Source organism: Diadema antillarum, unplaced genomic scaffold, assembly GCF_040938485.1.
Source record: "Diadema antillarum isolate AM-2024a unplaced genomic scaffold, OU_Dant_1.0 seq00000947_RagTag, whole genome shotgun sequence".
NCBI lineage: Eukaryota > Metazoa > Echinodermata > Echinoidea > Diadematoida > Diadematidae > Diadema > Diadema antillarum.
Window position 1 is genome coordinate 408,073 of NW_027271796.1, and position 15,936 is coordinate 424,008.

The window sequence follows — 15,936 nt, forward strand, 5'->3', positions numbered from 1 at the left end:
CATTCTCCATTTTTCTAGCTCAAACATTTCTGGCAATACATGTATCATTGTCAGACTCACATTTCAATACGCTTAGACAAGGGTGATGAAAACACACTGAGCAATTCCATCATTGTGCAATGATTATTAAAGATAAAATGGAGTTCCTGTTAAGGTGCATTTCACCGAGTGAAACCATGATTCAAAGTATCAGGATATAACTGCTAGTCAGTATGATGCTTAGGGAGCATTATAACTCATGTTTGATTCCTAGAACGTCAATTTAGATGAGAACTGCAGTAGTGACTCTCGCAAAATAACGGCTCGTTTAAAACGGAAGGATTTGGTCTCGAGCGCATGATTCACAACGCCCCCTTGCGGTCCCGAGAAGAAAGTCGGTTTTCGGATACTACTGATACTATACTACCATGGACCTAGCTAGGTCCATGATACTACTTACAGAAGTCTTGAGAGAGCTCTGTGATATACTACTGAAGTGTACTGTACACAAGCGCGACCGCATCCCAGAGGCTACGATCCGCGATCCGTTTATAGCAGAGCAAGCTGTCGACAACTGCGTACATTGTGTGTATAGCCACTGTGTGCGTTTTATGTCCGACGTCCAGTAGTGTACGATCGAACGATACCCCTGTGCGGTGTATGTTGTGTGTACGTATCATGGGGGCATGGATGGGCCAACCGTATACTGTGCACGTGGGTGGCCATGAGCATGCTATAGTACCCATATTGTACACATGCCCCACGCGCTTTCCCCACTCTTTGCCTTCCACCAGGGAGGTGAGACCTCCCTGCTTCCACCAAAAAGTCGATACTCTTTGCTAGTCATGCTTCCACCAAAGAGTGGATTCAGTCCACTGAACAATGTAGTCCGTGGCGATATCGTACTGGCTTCCGTTCGCTATGACAATGCCAATCACTGTACTAGTGGATGGTACATGCGTGGCCATGGCAAGCGAGCTGGCTTCGTTCGTTCGCCCCGTTGCAAGCTACTAACGTATTACACGTATTATGTACTTGGGTACTGTTAGTATTCATACGACCAGCTGCGAGCTGCGTGTTAGTGGACTGTTCTGCAGATCTATATATATAGAGGCGGTCCGAAATGCATGTTCAATTGCCATGTTTTCATGCTATAATAAACAATAAGATTCTCTCGCCATATTATGTGTTGAAAAGAACAGATAAAATAACTGAAACAAACAATCAAAGGTAGCCCTCCCATTTTTCTTGTTTTTGTTATTCTGTCGATAAATGAGCTTCCAAGTAAAAAAAAAAAAAGAGTAAACAATAGTGGGCCTGTACGTTTTGTGAAGGACATGTTTGTTGTTCGTCGGGTGATTTGTTGACAGGCCATGGACCTAATATAGGCCTACTAGTACAAGGACATTCATAGTACACATTTTTGCACACGCATAATACCTTCCCTACAGGATATACCTGTCCTCTACGAATACCGATCCCTTTTTTTTCTTCTTTTTTTTTGTGCTCTGGAATATGCTACGGAAAAGTGAAATATTGAGATCACAAGTGACAATCATTCTTCCATCATTTCTTTTAAAAACTGCCTGCTTTTCCCTAGCGAAAGTGTTTGCTTTGAGGTATGATTTCCTAACATACACCTCAAGACTGCACATTCATTTCATTTGATTTTTCTGCGTTATTTTCTTCTGCGCATATAGTTTTAGATTTATCGAATCTCCATCTTGTTCTTCTCCCGGCTTGCTTGCGGTGACAATCATGGGATCAAAGCAGTACCCTAAAGCATGCTAAAACTGTCTTTGAGACGCTTTTGAGATGTAGGCCTACAGGTGGCCGTGCATGATTGACACAAAATTTCTCATGATCTCAGGTATTGCTGCTCCTCATCATCTGTATCTATTCAAAGACATTTCTGTCTGAAAAAGGCACATCTGCAAAACAAGACTGAAATGAGGGAAACAATCCTTTTGTTAGTGACGATACATGATCACACAATCAAGTAAAGAAAAAATGCCAAGTAAACCTAAGAAAGAACAACAGCTCTCATGTATTTATTACTGATGATCATCTACACAGCCAAAGTTGCCATGCAGTCGGTAGATGTTGACGCTTCCGCACGTACCACATGCTGTTCATTTCTAATCTTAATTTTTTTATTTAATTTTTTAGTTGCATAGGCCTGATTGTCAGAGAAAGACATAATCCGAAATCGAAAGGATTTTTGTTTTGCTTTTTTTCTGTTTGTTTTTTTTTTTACTGATTGTTTGTAATTTTCAAATTAGTGGGGCCTATTGAGATACGTTTTGCGATTGTAGGACATGTTTGTTGTTGGTCAGGTGATTTGTCGAGAGAACTGACAACCAAATTTGCTAATCCTGTTTGTGTTATTGTCGTTTTAGGGTTTTTTTTTTTTTTTTTTTATTTGTTTGTCCAGCATGGTAGGGCCTACCTGTGTTCTGTGCGTAGTTACTGCGGCCGGCGTGTAATGGCGACAGGGTCTTGTTCAATTTGCCATGGTTTTTACACTATATCATTTATGATGAAAGAAAAGCAATTCTCTCGCCGTAAGTGCTGACAAGCCAAATCAAAAAATCAATAACAATCTTTGCATCGTTTTTGCCAACTCTGTCCATAGCCTAAATGAGCAGTCCAATAAAAAAAAAAATGCACTAAATATCGTCAACTAAACCTACAGAAGTAAAAACAGCTTGATGATCTACACACGGTCAACGTTGCCATAGTTGACGCTTAAGCCTGTATATGCTGAGCATTTCTTTCTTAATTTCATTCCTTTTCTTCTTCTTTTTTTCTCAGCGTACTTTTACTGATTGTTTTTCAAATTAGTTGGGCCTATATGCGTTTTATGGAAGACGTGTTTAATTGTGTTTTCGTTTTGTTTTGTTTTGTTTTGTCAGGCGATCTGTTGACAGAATAATATTGATGACCACTAATCCTGTTTTGATTACTGTTAATATTATTTTGGGTTTTGTTGTTTGAAATCAAAAATTGTCTGCACTTTTTTTTCCTTTTTTTGGCCGATTATGTCGATAAATCAGCTGTCAAGTAAAAAAAGAAAACAATCGCCGACTAAACCTAACTAAAACATCAACAACAAACCAACAACAACAAAAACAAACCCAGCTCGGTTGTTTGATGATCGTCTATACACTATACGTTGCCAGAGTTGGTGCAGTACATGACGCTTGGCACGAAGCATTGATTTTATTCAAATTCATGAAATTCTTCCGTCGAGATGTTTTCATTGCAGCTGATTGACAAATTGCCCTACATCGACGTATATCAGTTGCAACGTAGCATTTATGCTTGACATTTTTCCATTTGTCCATTTTTTCTTAGCGTAAATAGCATAGGTCTGAGTGTCAAAGAATTATATGGATTCCGAAAGGTTCGGGTTATTTATTTTGTTGTTGTTGTTTTACAGATTTAGTAGGGCCTATATGCGTTTTGTGCAGAACGCGACAATGTTTTTTGTTTGAGCAGATGATTTGTCGACAGATTGTACAGAAATGCTAATCCTGTTTAGATTATTATTGTTTTCGGGTTTTTGTTTTCGTTTTTGTTTGTTTTTGCTTCATTGCTCCATTCACGTGGTACCTGTGTACTGTGTGCAGTCAAAGAGTGTGTGACGGAACTGTGCTGCAAGATGGTATACATGTAGCGTTCTTCTAGAATAATGTTCAATTGCCATGTTTATATGCTTATCGAAGAAAAACACTTCTCTCGACATATGTGCTGTCAGGTCAAGATTTAAAAAAAAAATGAAAGAAATTATTTTTTAAAAAAGTCTTCACAGCCTTTTTTTTTCTTTTGCTCATTCTGACAATGAATGGGCTGTCTAGTCAAAAAGAAAAAAAAAATCGCTAACTAACATAATATAGAAAATCCGATTGTTAATGACGATTATCTACATGGTCAACGTTGCCATCAGAGTAGGCATAGGCCTATCATGGATATTGACGCTTGGCATGTAGCATTTTATGCCGGACATTTTTTTCTTATTTTTTTTTTTCGTAGCGTAGTATGCGCAGGCCTGATTGACCAAGAAAGACGTATTCCGAAATGTTATGTTTTCTAGTTGTTTTACTGACTGTTTGTTTTTACAATTAGTAGGGCCTAATATGCGTTTTTATGTATAACATGTTTGCTGGTTGTTTGGGCAGGTGATTTGATGGAATTGATTACCACAGTCATGTGCTGGTTCTGTTTGTATTATTTTTTGTTGTTGTTGTTTTTGCTTAGCGGCCAATTTTGTGGAGAGAATTGGCAGAAAAAAATTAATGTGAAGAGGACTGGTTTGTTTGCTTATCAGGTGATTCTGTGAGACAATTTTGTCAACAACAACAACAACAAAGCAAATCAAAGACCTCTTCCATCTGTGATTGTGCGACCGTCTTTTCCCTTTTTTCATGATGACAAATGTCATGACAAGAGCATAATCTTATGCAATCTCTTTCACATAACACAATCCCAATGGAGATCGAGGGGGCTTCGTGTTATAGTAAGCTATAATCAGTAGTGATCGAGGTGGCTTCGTGTTCGACCGGTATAACAAGCAACGGTGGACAGCTCTACACGTATGCCATCAGGTATGTATCACACGTATATATATATATATATATATATATATATATATATAAGATAAGATATATATATAAGATATATATATTGCATCCTTTCTTTTTTATTTCTTTCTGGTGCCCCACTCGGGATTAATCGGCTGAATAGGAAAAAAAGGCTCCCCCATGCATTTTTTCCCCTTCAGTTTCTCGTGCCACCAATGCCCCCTCGTTACGGGGTTGTTTCCTTCCTAAAAACAAATATCAAAAAATAATATACCCGTGGTCACTGCAGAACCTTGATGATATACATTTTAAAAGAAAAGAGAACTAACTATACCCTATAGGGGGCATGGGGGCAGTTTTCTTTCGTTGTAACGAAGTTTCGTTATAACCGAACAAATACAATATTACACGAAAACAAGGAAACCACGCATATAAATTATGATGTTCTGTTTGCTGAATACACTGGAAAGCTATGTAAAATGGAATGGGACCTTTTAAATTTCGTTTGAATATTACAATTAAAAGAGAGCATAAAGTTGTTTGTAATGTCCGAAGGTTCGTCGATCGGAAATTAAAATGATCAGGTTCGTCATTCCAAAGGTTTGTAATTTACTAACTGAGAAAGGATCACTATTCCGAAGGTTCGTTGTTGCGAAGGTTTTTTAATCCGAAAATGTAATAAAGTTTGTCATTCCGTGGAAGGTTTGTTAATTAAAAAAAAAAAAAACGACACAGGTTACGTATTTCGAAGGTTCAGTTTTCTTATAAGACGATTATAAGGTTTGCAATTCCTAAGATTTGTTAGTGGACTTACCTTTTCTTTTCTGGATTAACGAAACGTTTTTTGTTTGTTTGTTTGTTTTGGGTTTTTTTTTTGTTTTGTTGTTGTTTTAGGTTGTTGTTTTTTTAATGTTCCAATTAATGAATGTTTGGAATTCCTATCATTTTCGGACAAACGCACCGTCGTAATAATAACCATATTTTTATTTTTTTTTTTCGGAATAACGAATCTTTGGAATAACGCCAAAATGTTCGTGAACAAACACTGTTTCATTTCCGAACTAACGGACATTTAGGTGTATCAGAATCTTTGTGTTTTGTAATAAGGAACCTTACTCAATTTCAGATTATTGTCAGATTGTTTAACAATAATGCAAGTTCTCCTCGAAAACTTGTGCGTGACACACGGATCGAAAACGCAGTATTGTGAAGCATTCGCCCACGCAGAGACGCTATAAATGCTTGTTCCGCTACGTATTTTCGGAAGCGATCCGCATTTCGTTATAACAGAGCACATTTCTTTTGTTTTTCTTTGTCAGTGGCGCTCGGAAAAGACTTCGTTATAACGAAAATTTCGCTATAAACGTGTTCGTTATAAGCGAATTTTTTTAACACAGACTTTAATGGCGAACATTTTGGGAACAGAAGTTTTGCTTCGTTATTACCGTGTTCGTTGTAACGGGAGTGTAATGTATTGCAAATAAGCCATAAACATCACATCTCATTATTATTGTCATAAATTATCAGAGGATTGTAATTTCCTGTGCACATATCGTTATGTATGTTTTTCATATTGTTTTTAACAGATTGAACAACGCTCCGTAAAAACATGACATGCTGTCCCTATATAGCACCAGTAAATGAACGTCACTGGAAACACGTCCTGATGAACTTCAAGATGATGTCAAGTCAAGTCGCATCAATGATCATTGATGTACCGCAAAAAATATGAATAACACATTATCCCTTCCCACACATTGTCATAATAGGAAATTAATCATGGTGACGTTATTTTGTTTTTCTTTAATCCGGAACAACAGAGAAAACGTAAACTTTTCACCTTTGTCACGCTGAGTGAAATAGGTCAGCTTCTAATTATTTTCAGCATCTAGAAATGTACGGTATGACATTAATTTTGGTGAATGTATGTTACTAAAATTTGTAGATTCTTTGCAAAATGGTAACATCAAGGCGATGGAAATGTCCGACCACTATACCCTTTATACCATTGGCTAATGTTTCTTTTGTGTCCATGAGTATACGTATGTATCAAAGAGAGGTCAGTCTTTATGCTCCACTGACATTAATTCGCTCCGCGAGAATGTGCTCCACAACATCACCCCAACGACATCTGCTCCGTCGACAATGATTGCTCCGCCGACGACTGAACCACCAACACTTGCTCCGGTGATGTTTCCTTCGAAGACACCACAATGAATTGTCCCGCGCCCCGGCGACATTTTACTCCAAGGATACGGCAATAACATTGATCTACCATTAGTTCCAGTGGAAATGGCTGCATTTCATTTACCCAAATTCTGCTGGCATGTCCTCATGAACGAGATCCGAAGATATTTTATGACATCTGCTGAACTCAGCTCAATATTGAAATTGTTCTTATAACTCACAATCTCATGTTCGCATTATATCTTGCCACATTCAAAAAATATGCAGGAATTGTTTTGCACAAGACATATAGTTGTTTCTTGAAATACTTGAGGGGTGCTGCCGATTATTTATAGGCAATTATTAATTCGTTTAAATGTTTTATTGGTTATTTAGAAGGCCTAGCTAGTATACATATGCTACGATTGTTTTGGTTTATAGGTAATGTTTAGGCACTAATCTTCAACATATATCCGAAGAGTGTTCTTCGTAAAATAGCATTGCGTAAGCTTGTGATTCTAATTCATCGGAGTATCAAGCCTTTGTACTTCATTGTCGGATATCACCTTCGGAATAAACATTCTACATCCGGCACTGGTGGATGTTTCAGAAAATTATTGTCAGACGGGAGGGGAAATCTTAAAAGCAAAAATGAATGTCATTCTTAGTTTGATATGTTTCCCCTTGGGCAGTGGGAGATATTTGATTGTCTGTTAATAAATGATTCACCGTAAAGTCCCAAGGTAACAATGATACATTTCAACTATAATAACATGGTATTATAACCAAAGGTAAACGTATGGATTGCCCTGCTCGCAACTCGGCATTCATGGTCGTGATGGTCTTCCGAGGAATCCAATTTGACATGAATAATAAAATTGATTGAAACTCCATTTAAAATGAAACTCTTATTATACGCACATAATCTACACATAACGAAATCATAATTATACAAAACAGTATTCGAATACCACCCACGAACAGCCCTCTTCATGTAACATAATCATTTACATTACGTCGGGATACCAGATCACATACATTTTCATAACATCCAGTGCAAAACATAATTATTAATTGCTTTCTTATATAGGAATTACACGATGGTGAGGGTGAGGATATCATCCAAGGTAACAGTATTGCATAGATGCCCCACGATAGGCGAACATGCGTTTATTCTGTTCTTGTTTATTTTGACGTTGTTCATTTCTTTTTCTTTTTCTTTATCGAGCAACGAGAGACAGACCTATACTTCCGAAGTAGGAGCCTTAGTATTGACGGAAGGGGGAATTGGCGGGAAACTAATCTCCCTTTTTGACATCGTTAATTTCTTTGCACGGTATCCATTACTTTGGGGGATAAGTACACGTCATGTATAAGGTTCGTCAATCCGGGTCCCCAAATTCCTGTTCCAGATCCATTTGTTGCTCCGAATATGAAGGCGTTAGTTATAATCCGAACATTTTTATTCTGAAAACGAATTAGGTCCTATACGTGGTACGAAATTTATTTCGTTTCAGGATGAACGAACACCCGTGTTCGAATCAAGGAACCATAAAAATAACGAAAGTGTTTCTCTCTCAGAACAACGAACTTGCAGAGTGACGAACAGTAACATGATTTTCCCTTTTTATAATCAAGCACCTCTGAGTCACCGTCAGAAAAGAAAGAATAATGATAGAGAATCTTCCCCCTTTGGAGGGCAGTGGGATATATTTCAGGAAAGATATAAAGAAAATAGAAAAAATGACATTATTTTACGTCAATTGATTGAAAGAAATGTAGAATCAGGTAACGATTGCAATCCTGCCAGTGGTCTTCCCCGGAGTCTTCGACTTGAGCTCGCTTCGAAACATCCTTTTCATTCCCGCAGGCCCCAGACTGTTTATGACCTCAGCAGGAATGCGCCACCGCGCGGATTTGTGGTTTACCCCCCGCCCTCCCCCCTCCCCCTCCCCCTCCCCCTCCCCCTCCCCCTCCCCCCCCCCCCCCCCCCTCTTTGCCAAGTCTGTGGCACCTTGCTATCGTGGGATTTTGCTCTTTTCTCTTTTCTCCGCCAACGAAGTGGCCGGAGGCATTGTTTTCGGGGCGTCCGTCCGTCCGTACGTCCGTCCGTACGTCCGTCCCGTTTTGTTTTTGTCAATATCTCAAGAACCGTGAGGTGGTTTTGCATCAAACTTGGTATGAGGGTATATCCTGGGGGATAATACTTTGTTTGGATTTTAGGGTCACGGGGTCAAAGGTCAAAGGTCACAGGTTATTTTGTGAAAAAAGGTTGAAATTTCATGTTTTTCTCCATATCTCGCAAATGGTTCAAGGTATCTTCATGGAACTTAGTATATATATGAACCGATGGGCAGTGATTATCTAGGGAAGTTGGGGGTCATGGGTCAAAGGTCAGGGGTCAAAGTTCAAGGTCAACTCCTCAAAATATCACTACTTTTCTTATATTTATGCAATGCCTGGAGGATTTTTTTAACTTGATGTATGCATGTATAACCCAATATATATTCTGCGGGAAGTTTCGTGCCAAAAGGTCAAAGGTCAAGTGAAAGTGCTAAATTGCACTTCTTCCTCCATATCTCAAAAGTAACTCAAGGTATTATCATGAAACTTACATATTTATGCATGTTCTACCTAACAGTGATTCTCTTTGGAACTGTGAGGTCAAAGGTCAAAGGCCAGGTTTAGATAATAATATTTTACCATTTGATACTGAATTTATATTTTTTCTCAATACCTTGAAAATTACTCAATGCATAAACTTATAAAAGGGTCAAAAGTCCAGTAAAAATCATCAGTTCCCCCAAATACCTGCACTCTGACGTTTTAATCATTCATCCAATTGATAGTTCTAGGAAAGTGAACATTCAGCACATTTGTGGCAAACCTGTCATTTTAATATCTTGCCAATTGTGTGAAACTGTCATCACACATGGTCAAGACATTGTACTATAGACCTGCATTATTGCGGAGGCATACACCTGTCGCCGTAGCGACATTTTTTATTTTTATTTTTTTTATTTTTTTTTTAATGAAGATGTTCGCACGCAGTGTCTTTTCCCCGTACCACTGCGCGTTCTGTTTCAATTCGTTTGGGTTGTAGGTTTTTTTTTTCCTTGAATTTTCACTATGCCCTATAAACACGTGGAACACGCACCAGCCATACACCACAGGTAGCTCACCGCAATTTTTGCAGCCAAATACTCGACTTTGTCAACACGAAACCCCCTAAAACAATAAAGAGATGATGGAGTACCTTGTATCGATGCATAAACGAAATACCATTGATGGAGAATAAAATATTCTTTAAAAAAAAAATGAAATAGAGTTCAGCCAACATATGAGTTTGTCGTCCCACAAGTTTTACACGTGTTTTTCACAAATTTGATAACACTTATATAGTTAGAACATGCATGTCGCCAATTCTCGAGGATGTCGCACACAATGTTGCAGGCTTCTGTTGTGTCGCACAATATTATTACAGCGACATGCTCATACCCGTGGCTACACTGGCGTCGTAAATAGGTAGTTCATAACTACAATCAAACTGAAGCTTACTAAAGTACTAGTATACCACCCACAAGATCTTGCGATATTCCTCTGAAACTCACAGAACTTGGATTTACTTATGTTACCTCAACCTCGGTATGCGCAGCTTGATTTTCCTCCCTTTGGAGTTGAATGTGGAGGTTTTGTGTTTCTCTGAAGGAAGAAGAGCGTGTTCGAAAGAAAAAAATAATCCGGTAAGTCCATTTTCCTTGAAAATCAATCGATTAATGATTTACACTGTCAATCTGAATATAATCTGTATGTAAAAATAAAAAATAAAAAAACAAACACGTAACTCGGATTATTTTCAGTCTAAAATCATGTTTTGGGGCCAATAGGCCACTTATCATAGGCCTACTATAATGCACCATCTGCATAATGAAAACACCAACGTAACTTTGAAATACAAAAAAAAAAAATAAAATAAAATAAATAAATGAATAAATTAGTGCAGGCCGAACTAAAGGCCAAAGAGTGACCTACATATCCTAAGCCCGCCGCACACTATTGGAATACGACTCACGACTATGACTGACCGACTTTGGATTTGAAAAAACAAAACAAAACAAAAAACAACTCGTTTATGCTGAAGCTGCTGTGACTTGTTCAGGATCCAAACTCTGTCAGTCCTATAGTCGTGAGTATGGGATGGGCTTTATTCCATCAAGGAGCTTCAAGCTCTGATTCCATCCTCGACTGTATCATGGAGCTACTGGCACTGTTCTCCACGATTGCGTCATAACGAGGCAGGTTTGTGAAAATGTGTCTTTCCCTCTTCCTCTCTCTCTCTCTCTCTCTCTCTCCCTGCAATCTGATCACTCCATCTCTGGCGTGGTTTCTTCTTCCTCTTTTTTTGTGAGTCTGACCCGACTCAAGGTCAATAAACGTTCGATCTATTTCTGTACCCGTGTCAAGACAGGTGGACTGGAACACTCCCTGGTGTCAGTGTGCTTGTGAGTATGTGTGTGTGTGTGTGTGTGTGTACTGTGTGTGTATGTGAGTGTGTGTATGTGAGTGTGTGTATGTGAGTGTGTGTGTGTGTGTGTGTGTGTGTGTGTGTGTGTGTTGCTGTTCCAAACGTAAACCAGCGCGAGCTGGTATTGCATTCATGCATGCATCTGGTCGGGCTGGGAGCTGGTTGAGGTAATGTCTTCCTTCATGTACAGTACTGAATGAATAGAGAGTTCCCGTCTCCCCGGTAAACCACCTCCCTGGTAAAACGATCGACTGCTGAACAGGGCATGCTAAGGCTGCTTACAAGGTAGATGTCATCTATCTCATAGCAAGTCCGCGTGATAGTCTAGCACTGTGGTGGAGCCTCTAAAATCACGAGAGTTTACCAACATATGAATTCAGACAATATTAAAAATATCTAACTACATTAAAATATCATGTAGGAACTATACTGTCTTATTTGGCAGCACAGCAAGTCACTTCTCACCACCGCAGTGTTGTCAAGTTGTGTGCGCGTACAATCTGTATGTATAATCCGTGCTTCGCTGCATAACGAGCCTCGATCTAACCAGGGTGGCCGGTGGTGAGTATAACGCAGCGCCTAGTAGTATACAAAGTATACTGATGCATATCTGATCGCCTCAAAGTTGCCGCAGCTATACTCGTCTTTTTTTCCCCTCCGGCAGGATTGACCACTGTTTATGGTCTTCGTATTTGTTTTTGTTTCCCTCCTGCAATGGCTGCTCTATGTCAAACCCGTCTTCGTGTACCATACTACTAGTCCTAGTCGTACATCCTCGCCTCATGTACCATAATCTGTGATCACGCATTGTCGGCACTGTACATACCGCTCGCATGCATGCACGCATTACCGCATCGCACAAACAGCTTCAGAGGAGTGTTAGCGCTGCGGCACTGCCCGGATAACTGGCGGTCACAGAACTCTACACAAGTTCTGTGCTGGCGATCCGGTTCTCACGAGTTACACGCAGAATGATCGTTGAGGGAGCTATATAAAGATTCGAACGATTCGAACGAGCCGTTAGTATTTATTGACGTTGTACAGCGTCGATAATATCCGAAACCATTATTGCATGATTACTAAGATATGAGAGCACTTTGGGGCGAGTAAGTCTCACTGTGTTGGTTATATGAAAGGTACTTTAACCTGAAACACACACTAAGACAAGGCAATCTCAGGGAAACTTTGTAAAGGTACCAAAACTTCATATTATCTTTAAAAGCCTTGTTGATGTAGACTGGCATTATTACGGTGATTAATAAGTTTACAAAACTAACTTGTTCAATGGTCAAGTTAAACTAATATTAGACAACTTGTAATAAGCTCTCACTTCCACAAAGGCCTAAGGTGTTTTTACTCTGTGCAGTCCTGTGAGTGACGAAGAAATATGTCATGTCACTACCACTTTTGCAACAGTGCAAGTCATATACAACAACTTCAAGGTAAAACATCTCTGAACTTCTGAAGTTTTCCATCGATTCAAAAGAAGTTTTGCTTACATGTTCAGCTCACTGCAAAGTGTGTTGCCGTGGTAACAGCACTAATTGCCCTCAAAGTTATGTAACGGCTTTAAGAACAGCTTTCTTCCCCAGTTTTCGAGCCATTAAAACAATGTTTGGCCCACATGTTGAGTTTAATGTAAAGTTGCACAAAACATACATTTCTAAACAGTAGTGGAAAGAGTGTTGCTATTGTCTCTGAACATTGTAATGGCCCTCACAAATCAAACAAAAGCTTGTGGAATTTTTCCCTCTCCAGTTTTCCAGTGATACAAACAAAACATGGTACATTTGTTGTACATGATTTAAAGTTGCAGGATACATTTTAAAGAGAAAGGGAAAGTGCATTGTCGGAGTAACAGTGCACAATTGCCTGAAAATCATGACAAAACCTTGCACATTGAAATTCTTCAGCTGTTTGATGGTATTTGAGAAAAAAAAATGACTCACGGTGATTGCACGTATATTTGAGTTTTTCGAGAGTAGCTGTGTTTGTAGTTGATGGGAAAACAGAAATCAAACCATTGTAAGTTAACATCAAATGCATGTAAAGTTCATGGAAACTTGCACTGGTCCAACATAAATGAAAGAAACAAGTCAATATGTCAGTTTCTTCAAGTTCCACCTTCACGACTGCCTGCTGTAGTAGCTACCACTTTCCTGCTTTGAAAAGTCACATTTTGTTTCCAGTAAGTCCCAGAGAGACAGCAATGTCATCCCACACCGATCTTGCAGTTACAGGTGTAAGTGTTGAGGTGAACTACATGACAAGGGCTAAACAAACACAAAAAAGAGAGCAAAAGGGAGAAAATAGGGGAATATTAATTGTTACAAAAATGCATAAGGTTCCCTGTGAAGCAAATGTCTGTAGTTTAGGATGCCTCCAACTTTCTGCCCATTTGCTTACAGTGTTTACAGCACTTGAACTACACACATTAGCAACTGACAACCACAGTTGAGTTATCGAGTTGAGTTTTTATGAAGTTCCTCGACCATGGAATTGACTGTGGAATTTTATTTTCTTGAAAAAGTAAAAGAACAATGTGGCATGTTTTTATTTTATACTTAGAGAACTTACGCCTGAATAATCCTTTCGACAGTGATCATAGATCTGAACGCCCTGACAAAAAGAAGTATCCCTGGATGATAATTCTTTGAATAAAGTCTACTCAACAATGTTCTTTGAAGCATGTAAATCAAATTTGGGATTTTCAGGTACACCCCAAATACATAAATATGTTGCACTTGTCTGTAGAGAGAGAGGAAAAAAACAACAACAAGCATGTTTTTGTTTTTCTTTCTCTCTCTATTTTAGAGGTAAAGCAAACATTTTCCATTAGTGCATCAGCAGGGTACCTACTGCTGATAAAATTTTGGTTTCCTTTGCTTCTTGACTCCTCCTTATCTTCTTAGGTTTTGCTTTGACAGGTCCTGCTTCTCCTTCTCCTGCTCCTTATGTGTAGCATTTCAGCCTTTGACGCCTTGCTGGTAGAGTCTTTATCATCTTGTAATTCCTAGTAAATAGGAGAAAAAGAAAAAGAAAAAAACACACAAACATGATTACATATTGTATTGAATTAGAATGATGAAGAGGGATGCATTCCCCCTATGTCTTACAATGGATTCATTCTTTCAAAGAAATGTTTTCATTTATTTCTAGAAATTGCTTACAATGACTGTATTTGAAGTTCTATGAATAAACTATTCATCACTTTTAGGGTAGCATGAATGAAATTTTTATTTTCTTCAAAATACTGTAAAAGACAATTAAATTACACTTTTTGAAATAATATCTTTCTTGCTCTCAACTTAATGTGTTTTTTTTTTAATTGTCAAGCCACCATAAAAAGAAAAAGAAACTGATGTATTCACACATGCAGTCACATAAACATTTTGGAAAGTATGAAAAAGTGTTTATTTTATCTTCTAACATTGTATATCCTGTACCTCAGTCTCCAAAATTGGTTAGGTATCCTCATGGCATGTTTGTCCTCAGAAATTGCAGGTAAGAGAGGGATTCATGTACTTCTGCAGGACAACCAGTTGCCAGCTGCTCCTTTTCTGCTCTTCCTTTTCAACATTGAGACAAGCCTCCAGTATGAATTCCTTAGAGATTTCATTTTTATTCAGACCTGTTTAGGGTGACACAAAGGGACAACTATTTTCAGGCATTTATGATAATTACAGTAGACTCTAAATTTACCATTTGGGTAAAAAGGACAACATTTGGGAACAAATCTAGAGTTAACAAACACATATAGTGATAAACAAATTTATTCAACTATTCACCATTGTTGATCATTGGACAGGCCTGTACATAAGTGCTTCATAAATTCATATATCATAATCATAATTATTTCAGTCATTCACTAAGGTCTAAGGGCTCGAAAGCTTAACTAAATTACACTATGCATTACATATAGTGTATGTTTAGTACAAGTATGTCAATATACATACATGTGTAACACATGACGCACACAGCATTGTTTCCTACAGTCTGCAATTTTGGATAATTCATGATTGCCCTTGAATGATGTTTTACATTCTGCAATCAAACTGCAAGTACAGTTTGTACACCCTACAGATTGGGGCAGGGTCTTTGATGATTTCAGACTGAGAGTTCATTTTGATATACTTTGTTATGAAATTAAAGGGCAATTAAAGTTAACAGAGAGTATGACATGTACACCGGTACAGATAGCCTTACCAAGTGCTGTGCACAGCACATTTGTGACTTGCTGAGGCAGCAACGACAAGGCTGTGTTTATTATCGACACAGATTAACAAATGACGCACTGCCGGATACAGTAATCAAATACCAGTACTCTGTAGCACTAGTCTGCAGACCTGAGCATGAACATGTTACAGCCTCATACAGTAACAACTTTCAGTTTGGAGTGCATGATCGATCATCACATAAAAACTCGGACAAACATGGATAAAATGTTAATCACCTAGTAACCTACATGTAGAGAGGGTCATTTCAATGCATTGCATTTGTTTTGTGTGTGTGTGTGTGTTTCTAGACTACAATTTCTGTACAAATCTCCAAGAACAACTGATCAATCTAAGTTACCTCAGCTCCACTTAGGCCTTATTGTTAAAAATCTAGAGTGCTATACTCCTGGCTTAGTTAGGTAATTTCCATGAGACTAGACACTCTACTCTAAAAAAAGTTTGGGAA

General features: G+C 38.5%; 1 protein-coding gene and 1 long non-coding RNA gene across 2 annotated transcripts in view; one reads left to right on the forward strand and one right to left on the reverse strand.

The window, feature by feature from the left end:
• The window catches only part of LOC139741730 (GTP-binding protein 2-like), a 54,855-nt gene that overhangs the window by 21,480 nt on the left and 17,439 nt on the right, over positions 1-15,936 (forward strand). The window lies entirely within an intron of this gene.
• LOC139741729 (uncharacterized) lies at positions 13,249-14,967 on the reverse strand. The gene is made up of 3 exons (XR_011711639.1): positions 14,700-14,967; positions 14,113-14,266; positions 13,249-13,526 (listed from the first exon to the last, which is right to left on the reverse strand). It is a non-coding gene; the product is annotated as an uncharacterized lncRNA (long non-coding RNA).